Raw genomic sequence first — 17371 nt, 5'->3', positions numbered from 1 at the left:
TTCTTTGCCAGAAAACCACAATGTTATGCCAAAACAGAACAAAAATATGTGACAAACATCAAGACATCCTGAAGACATCTGTAGAGGTGAGAGTTATGGCCACCACCTGTCCCACCCTGCAGGTTGCAGTCCATGTTTAGCCAGGTGTGACCTGTGACAATGCCACAAACAATACAGAGTTCCCCAGAGTGTAGGACAACAAACATTTTATAAGGTTGTCTACTACTTCCATAAAGAGGCATTTCACATTAGAAGAACCTTACTGGTATGAGAAATAGCATAACCTACGGTAATGTGACACAAAGAAGCTGTCATATTGGCAAACCAAGGGAAGTCCTGTCTGTTGCACTTGCCGTGGGTATGGGAGGTTGGGAGGATGGCTTAATGGATAAGGTGTTTGCCTTACAAACACAAGGTGCAGGGTTTGAGTCTCACAAGGGATAATTGGCTAGGCTTAAAATGGCTCGCAAGGGCAGTTAGCTTAGTACTAAACTATGAACCTATGAACCTATGGAATGCTCTGCCAACTGTCACAATACTACAATACGTGTTCCACATTCTACATTTGATAAGGTGGCAACCCTACTCTGTGTTGCCTATGTGTGTGCAGTATGTAGATATGTGTATGCCTTGTGAGTAGCTTCTGCCCACAATGACCAAAATGTATGAAGGCATGAATGCTAACTTCCATTTCCCACATATGTTGCTACCACCTAAAGCTGTGGCAACTGTGAGTAGTGTGCTGTTTTTCACTGACCCACAAACTGATGTTAACACACTGCATACAGCAGGTATGGAATGGTGCCCAGGTCCAAGCCTCTAGCTGAATGCAGAAAACAGTACCATCGTACCATATGGCGAGAACATGGGCCTACTATTTCCCACATCAACAGCAACCCCATTAACACACAAACTGTGAAAGACATGGCTACTCAGGTTGATAACACTGTTGCATTCAGCCATCAAGTAGTGGCAGTGGTCAGAAAAGGCCTGGACGTGGTTCACTACATAGGTAAAGGGACTGCATCCAGCAAAAGGTGGAAATTACCTCTGTATAGTCCTGTGTCAGTACAACAATACATTAGCAGCATGGCCGGTCAGGTATGTACCTATGCAAACATCTGCACCAAATGGAAAGGCTATGTTAACACTCACAAAGGTCATCTATGGACTTCAACACCTGCTCCATGCAGACAGCCTCGAATCAGTACTGCCCCACTCAGTATTGGACAGGTTGTCCACAGGTGGGCTGTGAGATGCCTAGATGGCAATGCTGTGCTCAGGGCTTCAAAAGCTGCCCAATATCTGTCAGTATAACTCTGTGTGCATTACTGGCATGACAGGATTGAATCAAATATGAGACAGGAAAAAAAACAGCTGGAGAGACAGGTTTGTCTCCCAGAGGCTGCCCTGTCTCAGGAATGCACTCCCCAAACATGTCAAACAGAGTACCATGCAGACCCTCATCAATTGCATCAAGGTTGAGTGGAAGAGGAAAAAAAATCTGACCCAAGGGTCCAAAGTGTGTCAAGCAATGCCAGGGACAACAGGTGCTGATTGATGATTCTGTTGGGGATAAACTATGGCTAGGCTTGTAACAGATCCAGGGCCAGTACTCTAGTAATCTTCTTGGTACCTATGAGCCTGTGATCCTATGGAACTCCCAGGTGACATGTATAAGAGTAGCATGCTGAGTCGAGGGGTATGCATGCAAGGTTATGCTGTCTGCCCCTATTGTCCCTCACACACTGTTCCACGCATACGCACCTAGGTAAACATGCACATATATAGCCGTACCTTGGTGATGAAAAAGTCTCCCACTCTGCCATCCTGAGCTCCCATAATGGCAGCAGCTCACCACAACTTAGACACACAGACAACTGGAACAGAAGCAGAATAAAGTCTGTGAGACTGCAGTCAGTCAGCAGTACTAGCAAACATAAAGCATCATGGCACAAAGGTGCATACAATTTAATGTGTATGCATGACAATTGCCAGCAGACAACACCTTACAGGGCATAACACTACTACACTACAAATTGCTATTAACTGTACTATATTCACCCTGTGCATCAAACACATATTAGCAAGCCCCTCATTGATAGTATGGATAACAGGGATATGGCACAGGTATCATCATATGCACAGGGTGTGGTGTGGGAATGCTAAAGGCCTAGGCTGTACCATACAGTTAATATCATGTGTGTGTGTCTGGAGGGGTGCTGGTCAGCTGAGCCATGGAGAGGAGCTGTCTGCATCTGTCAGTGACCTGCATGTGACAGTGATGCATGAGTGTATGCATGCACACAGTCAAGCCATGTGCTAGCCCCATGTGAGGGTATGTTGGACAGCTGTTGACCATATATGTCAGAATGTACAGTTCACCGTCACCAGCCATGAACATGGGAATTGGTTCTGCCAGGGAAGGCACTGGCAACACCATGCCCAAGGCCAGATGTGGTACTACTTCCTGACTGTGACCAGTGTCTGCTGGGTCTGTGTTCCTCACAGGACCACCCAGGACCATGTGCCCATGGCCTGCCATGTTGTGGTGTGGACAACACCCTCCCTTCCTAGTGCTGGTGGTACAGCCACTGCAGGAGTGTGACTGTGCACGGCCATACCACATATGGTTACACACCTGTGTCTCACAGCCATGCAGTCATCAGCCCATGTCAAACATGTTACACAAAGGGGACTCCAGTGGAGACACACCGGTGTGCCTCTGACCAGGCTGTATATGTGGATGGTTACAGTTACTTGTATACCATGTGACAGACTCTGCAATATTGCATATGCACTGCTGTTTCTCACCAACAGGTACTGTCATGAGTCTGTCAGACTACATGTTGGTGTGCCTGACTTGACATATTCATCCCTGGACTATATGCAGTGAGAAATGAGTGAGCACACTTGTTATGTGCCCCAGATAAGTATGTCCCTAACCTCATGCTGTCACCCAGAACAATACAATCAGGGAAGGATTTCTCTTAACATGCGCACATTTAATCTGTGATAATCCGTGGGTTCCAATACCTGTGAGTGTGGATGATATGGTAAACAGACCATGATACTCTGTGAGAGATGGCCTCCGTCTGTCTTCACTGGTCTTCATGCATCTGGCAGTGGTTCTCACCAACCCTATAGTGAGTCCATTAGTAAAAGTGGTGAAGTTATCACTGCCAGCATACAAGTGGCAGTGCAGCACACATTGAAGGCCATGCTGCTAAATGCTACAGGTGTACACATGACTTTGCCCTCAGTGCAAGCAGTCCTTACCCTGGGAACTGCAGAGATCAGTGCAGTCACACAGACCATGGTCAAAGCTGCAGAGAGCACCCCAGCCTTACCTGGTCAACCATCCTATCATACATTAAAAAAACAAAGTGTAGCCAGTAATACCATGGTACATGAGACACATACTTACCTCCATGCTGTACAAGCAGTAAGATGCACAGGGGACACTGCAGGGGCAGTTCATCATTGCCAGCACACCTATTCAAATCACAGCTAGCTACTGGCCACCACATGTGACCAGGAATCCCATTCTGCCTATATGGACCTCATCAACTGTAGTAGGAGTCTGGTCTGTACCCTGATCCTGGGTCAATTGAATGACCCTGACATACATTGTAAGACGTACCCATGCCAGCACACAAATGGGCAGAGATCCATCAACAGTGTTAGTACAAACACATTGGTGTAGCCAGGGGCTACCCCCACATGAGATGAAGGTGTATTGCAGTTGACATTACACAACATGCAGCCATCATGTGGTTAGGTTCACAGTCACCATCTCCCATAATACCCATCTAGCTAGGGTCAGCCATACATACACCTCCAACATGGAATACACCCTCCTGGGGGGTATACACAGTCTCACAGCCCCCAACCCCTCATTAAGGACTGGCACCAATATCCACACATACACACAAGTGCTATATGTGCATTTGTATAGATGCATGTAGTCAGGTATACCCAACAGGCCTACATCATCCTCTGCTAGGATATGTAGACCTGTCTGGTGGACATCTGCAATACATAGTGTCCATAACAGGGATGACATACCGCTGTCTGAGACAAAGTAGGGGCAGGTGCCCATTTTGGAGTAGTGTCTCCTTAGCATGTACATGAGAATGGGATCAGTACTGAAAACCTGCATAACAAACACAGAGCTTATATTGTCTACATCCACTACAGATAGTCATCTTTCTTACTGCACATATGTCTGCAACACCACAGGAAGCACCTGCAGCTGCTCACTTGTGGTGCTCAAGGCTCAAGGACATCAGCTATACCAGTGTTGTTGGTATAGCATGCTGGATGCCTAGCAGAGTAGGTGTAGGCTTCACCCCTGTCTTCCCCATCAGTACATCAGGATATCCACAGTGCCTCCCCTGTCTCCTATATGTAGGGAACAGGTCACCTCTGCCACGGTCTACATCTGCCATGGGAGACTATCACATAACAGGATGCATCCTACATGACCCCAAGCATAAACTTACAACACCATAAGGAACTGTATTCAAAGAAGGACTGATACCACCTTTGTCCTAGCCATTTGATGGATGACTACTGTCACCCCTTTAGACTAAAGTCTTGGTGCAGAGGGTCACCAGGTATGCTAACCATAGGTGTCAGGTAATGAGTTACAGGTGTGTAGTACACAGTGACCTAGCCAGAGTACATCATGAAAAGTCAGGGACAACTGGACAATATTTGAGCTAAGCCTGTATGACATTCATGGACTGAGAGGGGCTCACTGACAGTACATAATGTAATATGCCAGCTGTACCCATTAGTACTTACTGTTTGCATCGTACAACAAACAATCTAGTAGCAGTCATATGTGAGTCAAATGTGAACTGACCATTGTTGGGGTGACTCAGGGGACAGAGCTGTGATCTATGTCACTGCAGACAGTGCCATAAGGGATGGCCGTAGGTGCTGGACAGCAGACTAACAGCAACATGTCAGTCCAAGAAATGTTATTGCGACCTACTGTTTAAATTCCTATTTCCTATGAATGCATCCCCATCTGCATTCCATTACATGCTTAATTCTATGACATACCTGGTATACTGCTGTACTCCTTTGTGAGAATAAATCCAGTTGTAGTCTCCTAGAGAATCGCAGTCTGTCTTCTTGAAGAAAGTGTCAGATATGTTTACCATAGGCAGCAGGTTGCATTTTGCAGGTAATACTCAGGAACAGGTGATTGCCTGTGCACCAGTCTGTGACTCCCACTTGCTAACTGCATCCAGAACAGCTGGAGTATATTGCCATTAGCCAATGGCATGGGAACACAGGCCTATAATTAAGGCCTTCATGTAGACTTTGGCCCTTTTCCTGGCCTGTGAGGAGGACATTATCGAGGTATGGGAGCTACAACATCACAGAGGCTATGTACAAATACTGTTCACTGTTTGCATTAATGTGTTATGTCCACAGATTTGAGTGCTGTGTTAGGCCATTGTTAACAGAGTTTGTGATTCTCTGGCAATTTACTGTTTAACAATGTGTGTTGGGGTCAGTAAGGAGGCAGGCAGATGTAAGTGTCATACAACTTTTTTATCTGAATGTGCATGCTGCTGCAGTTGATGCTGGTGTATCAGCTGTGTATGTTTGTAGGGGGAGACTGTGATACATGTCCTTGTCACCTAAACATCCCCCAACCCTTTATGTATGGATGTTGTGCGGATGCCCTGTTCTAGGTGATTGGGAGATATGTTAGGTCTGTAGCAGGTAGATGAACATAGAGCTGCATGTGTGGCAGGCTGCAGCTGCTGCATTCTGGGCAGGACTCATACTGGGGATCGGGAAGATATTAGGAGGCAGCAAGCTGCATATGTCAGGGAGGGTGCAGTGTCAGCTCTTGTGTCACAGCATGGTCAGGGTGAGGGTACCCATTACAGTCCAGGTGAGGAATGTGCCTCTGGTACATATGTTAAGTAGTAGTGCCATCTAGAGAGTGGTAGGGGAGGTTAAGGACATGTATTGATATTTGCAACATGTTCCACCCTCCAGACCTTTGACATGCTACTATGGTAGCAGCAACCAGGTCTGCTGGACATTGCAGGGCTCAGTTATTTCTAGGTTTTGTTGCCAAACATGTAGTTGTCATGCAGCAGACTGGACTGTGGACCTGAACTGTGGGTTTCCAGATGTCAGACATGCTAGGAACTTTACAGATAGAGCTACTGAGTAATTATTATGGGAGGTGTAGTTGCAAGACATATGTGCATGCATGCATACAGTGTGTTACATGGGATTGGCATGAACATGTGTGTTTGGATGGCTATGACATGTGACACTGACCTGTCTGTCATGTTTTTGTAAAATCAGGCTGCACTGCCTTGCCAGTACATCAGCACACTGAATAGCTTTGATGACAACCATGTCATACGTAGGTGGCACAACTGTGGATATTCTGAAACAGTATGTGCAGTTGGCAGCTGTACCTGATATTGTAGGCCTTCCATCAATCCATGAACATGTCTTTGGCTGTGTACTGGTTTGGTGTCTGGATCACAGGCTGAAGTATGCTGCCATTTATCACATTATATGTAGACATTGTGCCACTGATACTCAGGATATCTTCATAACAACATCAGTAATTCTTCAGAGTTGAGTTGGCCTACTGTTGTATTGCAGTGAACTGTAGTTCAGAGGGTCCTGGGGCCAATACTTAGTGGGGGTGTATTTTTCCCCTAATGTTACATGACTGTACTGCATGCTATATTTACAAAAGCAGCAGTAACCCCCCAGAGTTGAGTTGGCCTAGTGGTGTGTTGCTCTGATTGCAGTTCAGAGGGTCCTGCATTCGAGCCTTGACAGGGCTGGTTATTTTGTTGTTGGGCAGAACAGTGTCTGAATCAAATAAGGTGGTTAATGCAGTTTTAAGTGGTTTTAAGTGGGTTTGTGTGGATTTGCGCAATGCACTGTGACTACAAGTGGTGCTTATCCCCACTTAACCAGCACTTTTTTCAAAAAAAAAAAGAAAAGAAAAAAGAGGTGATAGGAAAGTGGTGAAATAGGGGCAATCAGAGGGAAAAACAATGTGAAAGGCAGCTAGGGATGTGCAGGACAGTTGTAAGAAAGGACTATAGCTCTCCACTTCTTATGCAGCAACAGCTGTGCATGATGTGGGCAATTTGGAATTTGGAGCCTCACATCCCACAGGGAGGGGTGTAGGTGACATAACTTTGTTGATTAATTGATGGGATAATTGATTCATGGCAGTGTATATGGGGGTGAAATGGAGAGCTATGTATGGGACGAAATTTTTTTTGGACAGATGCCCTTTTTTTTAAGGTGAGAGTGGGATATTGGGGAAGGGTTTTAGGTACATTTGGGGAGTAAGCTGGGTAGGCAAGGTTGCTTTTGCAGACAGACAAGACAGCGGACAGGGGTAGTATATGACACATGAGGAGGGTAAACACCTTGGGCGGGGACGGTGTTTCGGTATCGGAGGACCAAGTGCCCCCAGATGGCAACAGTGGGACTGAGATTCCCACCCATGGGCAGTCACCACTGCCACTTCATGGCCCCAAAGGTGGCTGTGCTGGGGCATGTGCACCAGGGCCAGCCTACCTCTCAAAGTGTGCCAGTCTGCCCTCAATCTGGTGCAGTCTATCCTGCAAGTGACGGATAACCCTGCACACAATACCTGAAACCTGATTCTGGGTGACAGTCTCCTATCTGCACCCGTGCCCAGGAGGGGGATGGGCCCCGTCCCCTGAGGCAGTTCCATCTGAGGGTGGTGCAGAACCAGCAGAAGAAGCAGCTCCTGGTTGGGTCTCAGATGTGTTGGTACCTGGTGTCACGGCCATATGAGATGGGATAGGCGGATCAGCTTGAACCCAATCATGCTATGGTGTTGAAGGTTGTCAAGGTATATTGGTTATTCATGAACAAATCATTTCAACATTAGTTATAACAGCATGCATGGGTGTTCCAATTAACCCAGAACAATAGGATTGCATAGCATATGGAACACAGACATAAATGGAATAGCAGTTATTATTTTAACAGTATGCCAGTAACAGTTGCGGCAAAAGGCCAACAATGGTGGAATTTCACAAGGTATGTTAGTATGCAATCACTGAAATATATAACCAATAATACAGCACAAGGCCCAAAATTATTTTTTGAGAACAACATATGTGGAAATGAAACCATACCCGTAGTATAAGAATAATAATTTGTGATGCATATAAGGGATGGGGGGAGAGAAAATCATTCCATTAACAACTGTATAGGTATATTTTTTACAACAGTACTGCTGAATACTCTACAGGCTGTTATTATTTTACATCTACATGTGCCTGATAGTTTCTGTAGCACATGCATACCTCTCAAGCTGTTGACATGGCATGGTATGGGTCAAGCTTTAAGAACTCTACATACATAACTACAGGAAACTCGTACATGTCAGGGTAACATACATGACTAACAGGGTGTACCCTGCACTGATGTTGTGTGAGTGTGCAACTGGCATACCTCAACTGGATTTATATCTGTGTCCAAGGTTATTGGCAACAGTGAGCACTAGCTGTGAAGGAGTGACACTTGAGAGTCATGTATCGTGCACAGTGCATGGACTATATGCCTATCTTGTTGTCATTGGTAGGCATGGTCGACATTAGTATACCCTTCATACAGCTACTACAGACATTTCTTTACTTGTAAGTCCTGTGTGGAAATATCTGTTAACAGTAATGACTGTTTCTATTACTAGTCAGTACTACTTGTCTGTTACTATAAATACATGTTACTACCAGTCCCTGGATTCAAACCCTGGTCTGTCTGTGGAAAAATAGCAACATATGTATTGCTTATTACACTGAGGTACTGGGCCACTGCTATGTGTTGGTTGACTGATATGTGCCTAGAGCTCATCTGCTGTCAAAGTCTGACCTGGTAATATCAGTAGGGTATCACAGGAGACTGCAGTGATAGCTGAACATACATGCATGAGATTCACGCATGACAGAGATAGTAGGTGAAGTATGTTTTAATACTTGGAATGCAGGTGTAGACAATTAACCCCTAGTGGATGGGAATATGTGTGATCTGTACAGACCATATCAGGGTGCTGGGATGCCTACCTGACCCATATACATTTGCAGATGTTATATTTGCAATCTACAGTTACTACTGTGCCATACTTGCCTGCATCAGCATACCTATGTTCAGGAATGCATATAGCTGAAATTCAAAGGTTAACAATCCTGATGTAAACAAACTATAATATCTTACACATTACTATTGAAGGTCACTTTAGTGCATAACATATATGAAATTGCATTCTATCTTTTAGTACAGCTCCACAGCTACACTTTAACATAATTCTTTTGCAGCCAAACTTCAGTCACTTCATGGTGTTATACCCATATCAACACCTGTAAAATTAGATTTCTTCAACAATCGAACAGAATACACACAACTGACAGAAGACAACTTTATTGAGAGTGACATGACACAGTCATTGGCATACATTTGACAAACTTTATTGTACTCCAGTTTAAATAATGCATGCATTGAAGGTGTGCTGTTATTACAGAACCTATGCAATACTAACACTTTTACCTTCACAAGTCTGACTGCAGTTGTACTGTATTTCCTGTAGATCATGAATGGATGTCATTTATTCCATTCACATTTAAAATGCCATTGTACTTTATTACCAGATCATTAGTATTAATACCATATACACATGTCATTCCTACACATTATTACTGTTACTGTAGTACAGTCAGAACAGAATATACCTAATGACAGTTACTACTGTACTCTTTCTTATTTATATTACTATATATTGCAAGATATATCTCTACTCAACACTCTCAGCACAAACTTGCTAGGTGCCCTGCGTGGGCCTCCAAGTTGCAAGCCTTCTTCTCTGCAGCTGTGCGAAGGGAAACACACCATTATGTGTACCTGTGTAGCAGATACTAATGCTAGAATATGGTAAAGCAATGGTTCATATACTTACAAACTTCTGGGGCATTCTGGCCTGAGCATCTTGGATCCATTAGGCCAAGAGCACCCCTTCCCCCACTTCAGGTCATCATAATAATGACGCGCCAGCTCACCACTGTAGGGGATCCTAGTAGCCTTGGTGAGGTCACGTGCCAGGCAGTCCCAGACCTCAGACTTGTATTCAGAGCCCTGGTACTGACCCTGCAGCAGTCTGTCATCATGGTCTTTAACGAGGAGCCCAACCATGACCCTGGACTCCAACATGCACCAGAGGTGTGCCCGAAAATGCATTCCCTCTCTGGCTCCAGCCATAGCTCATGTAGTGATAAAAGTCCAGCAGTTTCTGGCTGTATTCCTGCCTATGCAGCTTAAATAAGGCTATTTTCCCACCCTTTACTGCCATTGGACCATTTTTAAAAATGCTAAGCTCAGCTTAGCAGTGCACAAACCTGTTAAGCTTAGTTGAGCAGTGCTTAAAGTGGCAAATGCTTGGCAATGCTTAGCAATGTGCAAACCTGCTTAGCTGAGCTGAGGACTGCTTAAACTGGGAGTGCTAAGCAGTGTCCAAGCCAGCTAAGTGGAGCTGTATGTTACTAAGTATTGCTAAAACAGCTCCTGTTTGAGCATTGCTTAGCTTGGCATAGCAGTGCTTAGCAAAATGTAGCTCAGAGCAAACATGAGTTTTACATAATAAAAAATATGTATCGACAATAATTACTCATTATTGATACTTTATTAGTATGGGTAGCATTTTACTTTTCATGACCTCATCCTATGTACTTTAATTACTTTTTCTTGGGGTGTGACTGTACTGTATTGGACACTTGTGTTTAACTGGGGATTTTCACCACATATCTCCACTGACACTGGGATTCTGGACCAGCTGAACTAACATGGTTAACAAATATCAATAACAACGTCAGTAAAAAAAATAAAAATGTACATAGAAATGCTTCCCGATGTAAAAGCTGAATGGCCTGTCTGCGTATTAGAACTGTGCACTTACTGCACATGAAGCCATAACTTTAACCAGTCAGCTAACTTGGCTGTGAAGATTTCAGCTATGCATTTCTATATAGACTTTCATTACATTTAAGCACTGCTGAGTGACGTGCCATGCAAACCTACTCAGCTATGCTTAAACTTGACATTTTGTATAACAATTAAAAGCATCCGGTTTCTATTTTTAGATGTCTGGCATGTGTTTATGTGTTTATGTTTAAGTACTATGCTGCACCACGCAAACACACAAATAAAAAAAAACATCAAAATCACATTTACTCATTTAATTTCAGTACCGTACAGCACTTTGACAGTGTGGGGGGTGTGTTACGGGCAATGTAACACACACCCTGTGTAACATATATAATTAAATACATTATTAAGTGTCCAAGAACACTTAACCATTAATCTTTTAGTGCCATACAGCACTTTGTCAGTGCAGGGTTGTGTTACGGGCACTGTAATACACCCCCCTCTGTGAAATAAATTAACACTATTATAAATAAGTGTCTCAGGACACTTTCTTTGAACTTTTAGTGCCATACGGCACTTTGACATTGCAGGGGATATGTTACGGACACTGTAACACACCCCTGTGAAATATACATGAAAGTTTATAAATAAGTGTCTGAGGACACTTTACTTTAATGTTTTAGTGCTGTATGGCACATTGACAGTTCAGGGGGTGTGTTACACATCTCCAAGCACTGTAACACACCCCCTAGCACTGATTCAGTATCTGTGTACATGGTTCTCCCTCTGTAATGTGCCTTCATGAATATGCAAGGCGTGCTGCCAGGGGGGGGGGGGGGGCTGTAGATATGGTCACTGTTCACTCTGTGTAGGACTTACACTATTCCTATATGGAGTTTATTAAATCTGGGGGAGTGTCTAGCGTGTTCCATCCCCAGTAGTTTTTTTTTTTACAATCTGAAGCAATTGTTGTTCAGGAATATACATTGTTAATAATTTCCTTACTAACATTGTTGAATCAATGTTATTTCTGTCTGTTTCTGGTAAATTTAAATCTGCAGCTAATATTATTCTTCCTTCCTGTGTTTCATGCACCAAATCTTGTCCTGAGCCAACTGTTCTATTTGGTTCCATGTGTAGCCTCTAAGCTTAGCATCTGCCTCAAAGTCTCGCCTCCAGGTGTTTGGCCTCTTCCTCTCTTCCCTGAGGATTCCGTCTTGTAATATTGTTTGCTGGTTCCATCTCCACCTCCTCCTCTTAACTTCTTCCCCGTTGGTTGGTCCTTTCCAAAAAAGGGGCGTTGCTAATAGTGTCTGGCCAGAATCTTCCTGAGACAGCTATTTGTAAATGTCTGAAGTTTTAGTGGTGGTCTTGTTTAACCCCAGGTCTCTGCCCCATACAGCAGTACTGACTTCACGTTAGAGTTAAACAGCCTTATCTTGTTGATCAAGGATAGTTCTCTTGTTTTGACATCAGCTTCTGATCCTCTCTGCTTGTCAGTGATAGGGTTAGTATTTGCGGAGTTTAATTTCAGGATCTTTGTCTTCAGATTGTTAATGTTAAGACCCACCTCTAGTGCTGTAACTGCCACCAAATTTGTCTTGTTTTGCATTTGCTGCTGGCTGTGAGAGATGAGGGCGAGGTCATCAGCATAGTCCAGATCTTCCAGCTGACTCCATAGGGTCCATTGGATCCCATTTTTCTCTCCTGCAGTAGATTTCTTCATAATGCAATCGATAACTAACAGGAAGAGGAATGGTGACAGTAAGCATCCTTGCCTGACCCCAGTTTTTACTTGAAAGCTTTCAGAGAGCTGCCCTCCATGTATAACCCAGCATGATAGACCATTGTATGAGTTCTTTATCAAATTTACTATTTTCGTTGGTATACCATAGTGCTTCAGAAGGCTCCACAGTGTCTCTCTGTCCACGCTATCAAACGCCTTTTCAAAGTCAACAAAGTTGATATACAATGGTAAGTTCCATTCAACTGACTGTTCCACAATTATTCTGAGCATTGCAATTTGATCAGTACACGATCTATTTTTGCAGAAGCCTGCCTGCTCTTCTCTCAGCTTTTGTCAGTGATGTCCTTTATCCTTTCCAAGGATACGGTTGAAAACTTTTCCTGGAACTGATAAAAGATTGATGCCTCTGTAGATTTGCTAAGGTCCCTTTCTTGGGAAGCTTAATGAGATGGCTCTCTTTCCATTCTGAAGGAACAGTTTCCTCTGCCCAGATTCTTTCAAAGAGTGGATACAACATCTCCACTGATGTATTCAGGTCTGCTTTAAGGGCCTCTGCCGAGATGTTATCTGGTCCTGCCGCTTTCCCATTTTTCATTTGGATGATGGCTTTCATGATCTCCTCCTTGCTCGGCTTTTCACAATTGATTAATAGATCTTCATTGGCTGGCTCAATAATTGGAGGGTTTAGAGGTGACGGTCTGTTTAGAAGTTCTTCAAAGTGTTCGCCCACCTTTTCAGTTGATGTTCTATACTATTGATGGTTTCTTGCTTATCTTTAACAGGTCTCCCTGGCTTGCTGTACTTTCCTGAATGATATCATACAACATTTTTGTGTTACCACTGTAAGCTGCCAGTTCTGCCTCAACTGCCAACTGTTCCACATAATTGTTCTTATCTATTTTAATGCATCTTTTGACCTCTCTGTGGGCATCTGCATATTCTTCTTGGGCCTTGCTCTTTGAAGCTCTAGTTTTACTGTTATTTACTTTTGCCTTCTTCCTCTTTCTGTCTTCTATCTTTACCAGTGTTTCTGCAGTGATCCACTCTTTCTGATGATACTTTAGTGTCTCTTGACAAGCTAAGTCTACAGCCTTTTTCACATTCTGCCATGAGCTGTTTACTCCACCCTCCTCAACCAGTTCTTGTAGCACTTCAAATTTGTTCTTCAGTGCAATGTTGAACTGTGTTTCATGCAAGTAATGCATAAATTCCTCTAGGTTATCTTCATTTGACTTTCGTGGTCTATATACTCCAACAATTGTTATATGTTCCAGGGTTGCCTTTATTGTCACAGTTACACAGTATTGGTGTTGTCATTGGATCTGTAATAATCACAGGTCTCATAACTATCTTTAATCCCTATCATAACACCGCCACCTGATTTTTTGCTAGACTGTCTGTTACAGTAAAAACATTTATACCCTGACAGAACAGGATTCCAGTCATTGTTCTCTAATCATGTTTTAAAAACAATAACATCAATCTTGGGTGAATATAGCAAATTTTCCATAAAAAAATGTTATTAAAGCTCCTAGCATTAACAACCATCAGAGATGCATCAAATGTTGCTTTTTGTGAACTGTTAAATTTTTGACCTGGCAAAAATCCTGCCTAGTGTTTGTCATATACTGCAAAATATATGCAGCAAAAATTCACTTCCCTGATCTTGACAAATGCAAACCATCCTGTCTGAACACGTGTGCCCAAAACTAGGCTTGGATGCTTTAGATATTTCCATTTTTTAAAACAGGACATTTTTTCAATGTAGGTATTTACCCTAAAATCTTTTCATTCACAGTGACCTGACTATTTTTCTATAGGTGATTTGTGAAAAATATGCCCTAACACCAGTACAAGCTATACTAAGAGGCTGTCAGTTCCCTACTAATAGTGAGAGAATCCTTGCAGGTGACATTATTTCTTGCCACATAGTACTGACTAGATAAATATCCAGCCTTCAGTATACATATTAATTTCTCTCCTTTCTTAGGAACTAGCCATCTAACACATTTGTCAGTGTAACAAATGCCATGTAAAGGTCATCTTCCATTTTCTGGAGAGCTTTACAAGTCACTTGATAGCTGTTTAATAACTGCAGAATATTTAATCTGTGATCTGTCCCTTACATTGTCCACTGTCCAGTCACATTCATCTTTCTGTAAGTCAGACCATCCATGGACCTCTCTTTCCTTTTCTGTCAGTCAGTGCAGAATGACACTAGCATGTACATTTGCAGGCAACTCCTCTTGTGTAAAGTCAGTCATATGTGAGGTTCTCATTTTTCCTCAGTTGCAAGGTCCATAAGGAATCTTCCATATGCAGCCAGATCCCCATCTTCTAAAGTCAAGTATTTGCACTACTCACTTGAGTTCTTCATGATATTCATGTGTGCCTTTATTACCACCCAATAAATCCCATCATGCAAAAAAAAACCCTGAAATAGGCTGGATGCACTAATTTGTACAATACCCCCCCCCCCAATTCCTTAGGTAAGCTATAGCCAGGTACATTCCAGTGCTTGTTTGTAAATATCATCCTGGAAATCCTCAACCACCTTAACCTCTGACCCACTAATATTAACCCCTTTAGCATCAGTGACTGTCAAAACAAATAGTCTTTTAAATAAAAACTGTGGCTTTCAGTTGCAGATGTTACAGGCTATTCCTTCCTTTTGCTTGCCATCCATCATGGTGTGTTCTGTCTTCTACATATCTATTCCTTACTCTCTAGCTCACAATACATTTTTACAGTTTTTTTCCCTTCTGTCAAGTCTGTCAGATCCAGGATGCCCACATGTTTATATTTCCTTCTTGTTTTGGTCTTCACACCTTTAGGATACTGCTAGTCTTTCAACTTTTTAAAACAGTTGCAGGATGTTTCTGCAAGGAATGACATTGTTGTCCCCATTAATCATACCCTTTGTTTGATGTCTTCTTCAGACTTCTTCATTCTATCATTTTCTAATCTCACAACTGCCAATTTCTGGTGCATAATGAATCAATCTACAATTAGTGCCTCTTAGCTGCTGGTGTTCGCTATACCATTTGTTTCATTGCTAAAGCCGCAAAGAAAAGTTCACCAATCATACAAACAGTTTACAGCCAACTTTCTATGCATTTCCACACAATCGGATTTCCTCAAGCAAGTTATACTAGTAAAGGTTAACAATCCATGGTTGGGTCGGTACACTATCATCTTTGTTCACACACAGTGGCATTCAATCATATCAAAAATGTTTATAAAAAGAGAAATTTGATACCTCCATTTTGAAAAACATATGCATCAAAACAGGAATTTCTTTAAACAATTAAGATGGGTGACTATGTATGGGATTTGTAAACTTAATAATTAGATATCACAGAAACATGATTTATACAATAGAATCTATGAAAGAGGGTACAGTGTTTTGAAATGCTCCCTCATATGTCATTAAATGGATAAGTTGGATTGAGGACTTCTCTTAGGTTCTAGTGAAAATACTTCAAGAATATGCAGATGTTGCAGTTAACCCAAAAGCATTTGGATAATGCATAAAATTATGTTTGAAGGAATATGGATGACAGAAATAAGGTTTAGGGTCATCCATGTCTGAAAAATTCTTCCTTTGCTAATAAGATTGCTTACTCTTTTATTTTTGGGAATATCAGATTCACAGTTAATGGTTCAGTCTCTATATGTATCTCATGGAATTTAATCGTCTGAGATACTAATATGGTGGGAAATATTTTTGCAGTCTACGAATACATTTGGGCTTACATGCATACATTAAAAATTGTAATCAAACTCCTGCCAAATCCATGCCTAATTTTAAGATGTGTCGAGGAATGGGCAACAGGAAGATAAAACATGGCCGATATGTGCTCAGCCCCAAATATTATGCACGGTATGGTATTTTCAATATACAGCTTTTATTTCATTTTGATCATTATAAAGCTGTCACTGAGAAGAATAGGAATTATTAAATAATGGCCAATAAAGTGTACCTTTCTCTGGCATGAGCATACTCCTCTACCTAATTAGGATGATGAATAAGGTAACTCCTTTATACTGAAATTGAGGTAACTAATATTCATCTTAAGAAATGTAAAGACAGCATAAAGTGAACACATCTGCTGAATATTAACTGAATTTGGACTGTCATCATCAGAAAAAAGGTTGACCACAGCACAATCATGTTGTATAGCCAATTGGACCAAATCAGGTGTGTCAAGAAGACACATGTGAAAAATGGAGAGCTATGTATGGACCAATTTTTTTTTTTTTGTGGGACAGGTGGCCATTTTTTTTGAGAGAGAGAGAGAGGGAGAGGAATGTTGAGGAAGGGCCATAGGAATGTCTGGTTGAGGTAAGTTGGGTACATGAGGAATCGGTTACAGACAGACAAGACAAACAAGACAAGAGACAGGGACAGTGATGGATGCAAAATGTTGGGGGACACCATGATTGGGGTGAGGGTAGGGACATCATGAACCCATGGTTGTCAAGCTGAGTAACAGTGAGAACTGAGTTCTCTCCCACTGGACTGTAATCACTGTCACCTCACTCCTCTGATGGCTTTAGTGCCTGACATCTGAGTCTCTTCCTGCTGGTATTATGCAAAATGAAGGAGCGCAACCTCTGCAGCCAGTGTAGGTGTGCACACACAGTGTTGCACACAACAATATC

General features: G+C 42.5%; 1 pseudogene; it reads right to left on the bottom strand.

Moving 5' to 3' along the window:
• LOC122792812 overlaps positions 1-13319 on the bottom strand; it is a 46990-nt pseudogene extending 33671 nt beyond the window's left edge.
• Between the last annotated feature and the right edge of the window lie 4052 nt (positions 13320-17371).

Source organism: Protopterus annectens, chromosome 2.part0 (assembly GCF_019279795.1).
Source record: "Protopterus annectens isolate FY-2018-M chromosome 2.part0, PAN1.0, whole genome shotgun sequence".
Classification (NCBI taxonomy): Eukaryota; Metazoa; Chordata; order Ceratodontiformes; family Protopteridae; genus Protopterus; species Protopterus annectens.
This window is presented reverse-complemented; position numbering and strand designations above follow the sequence as displayed.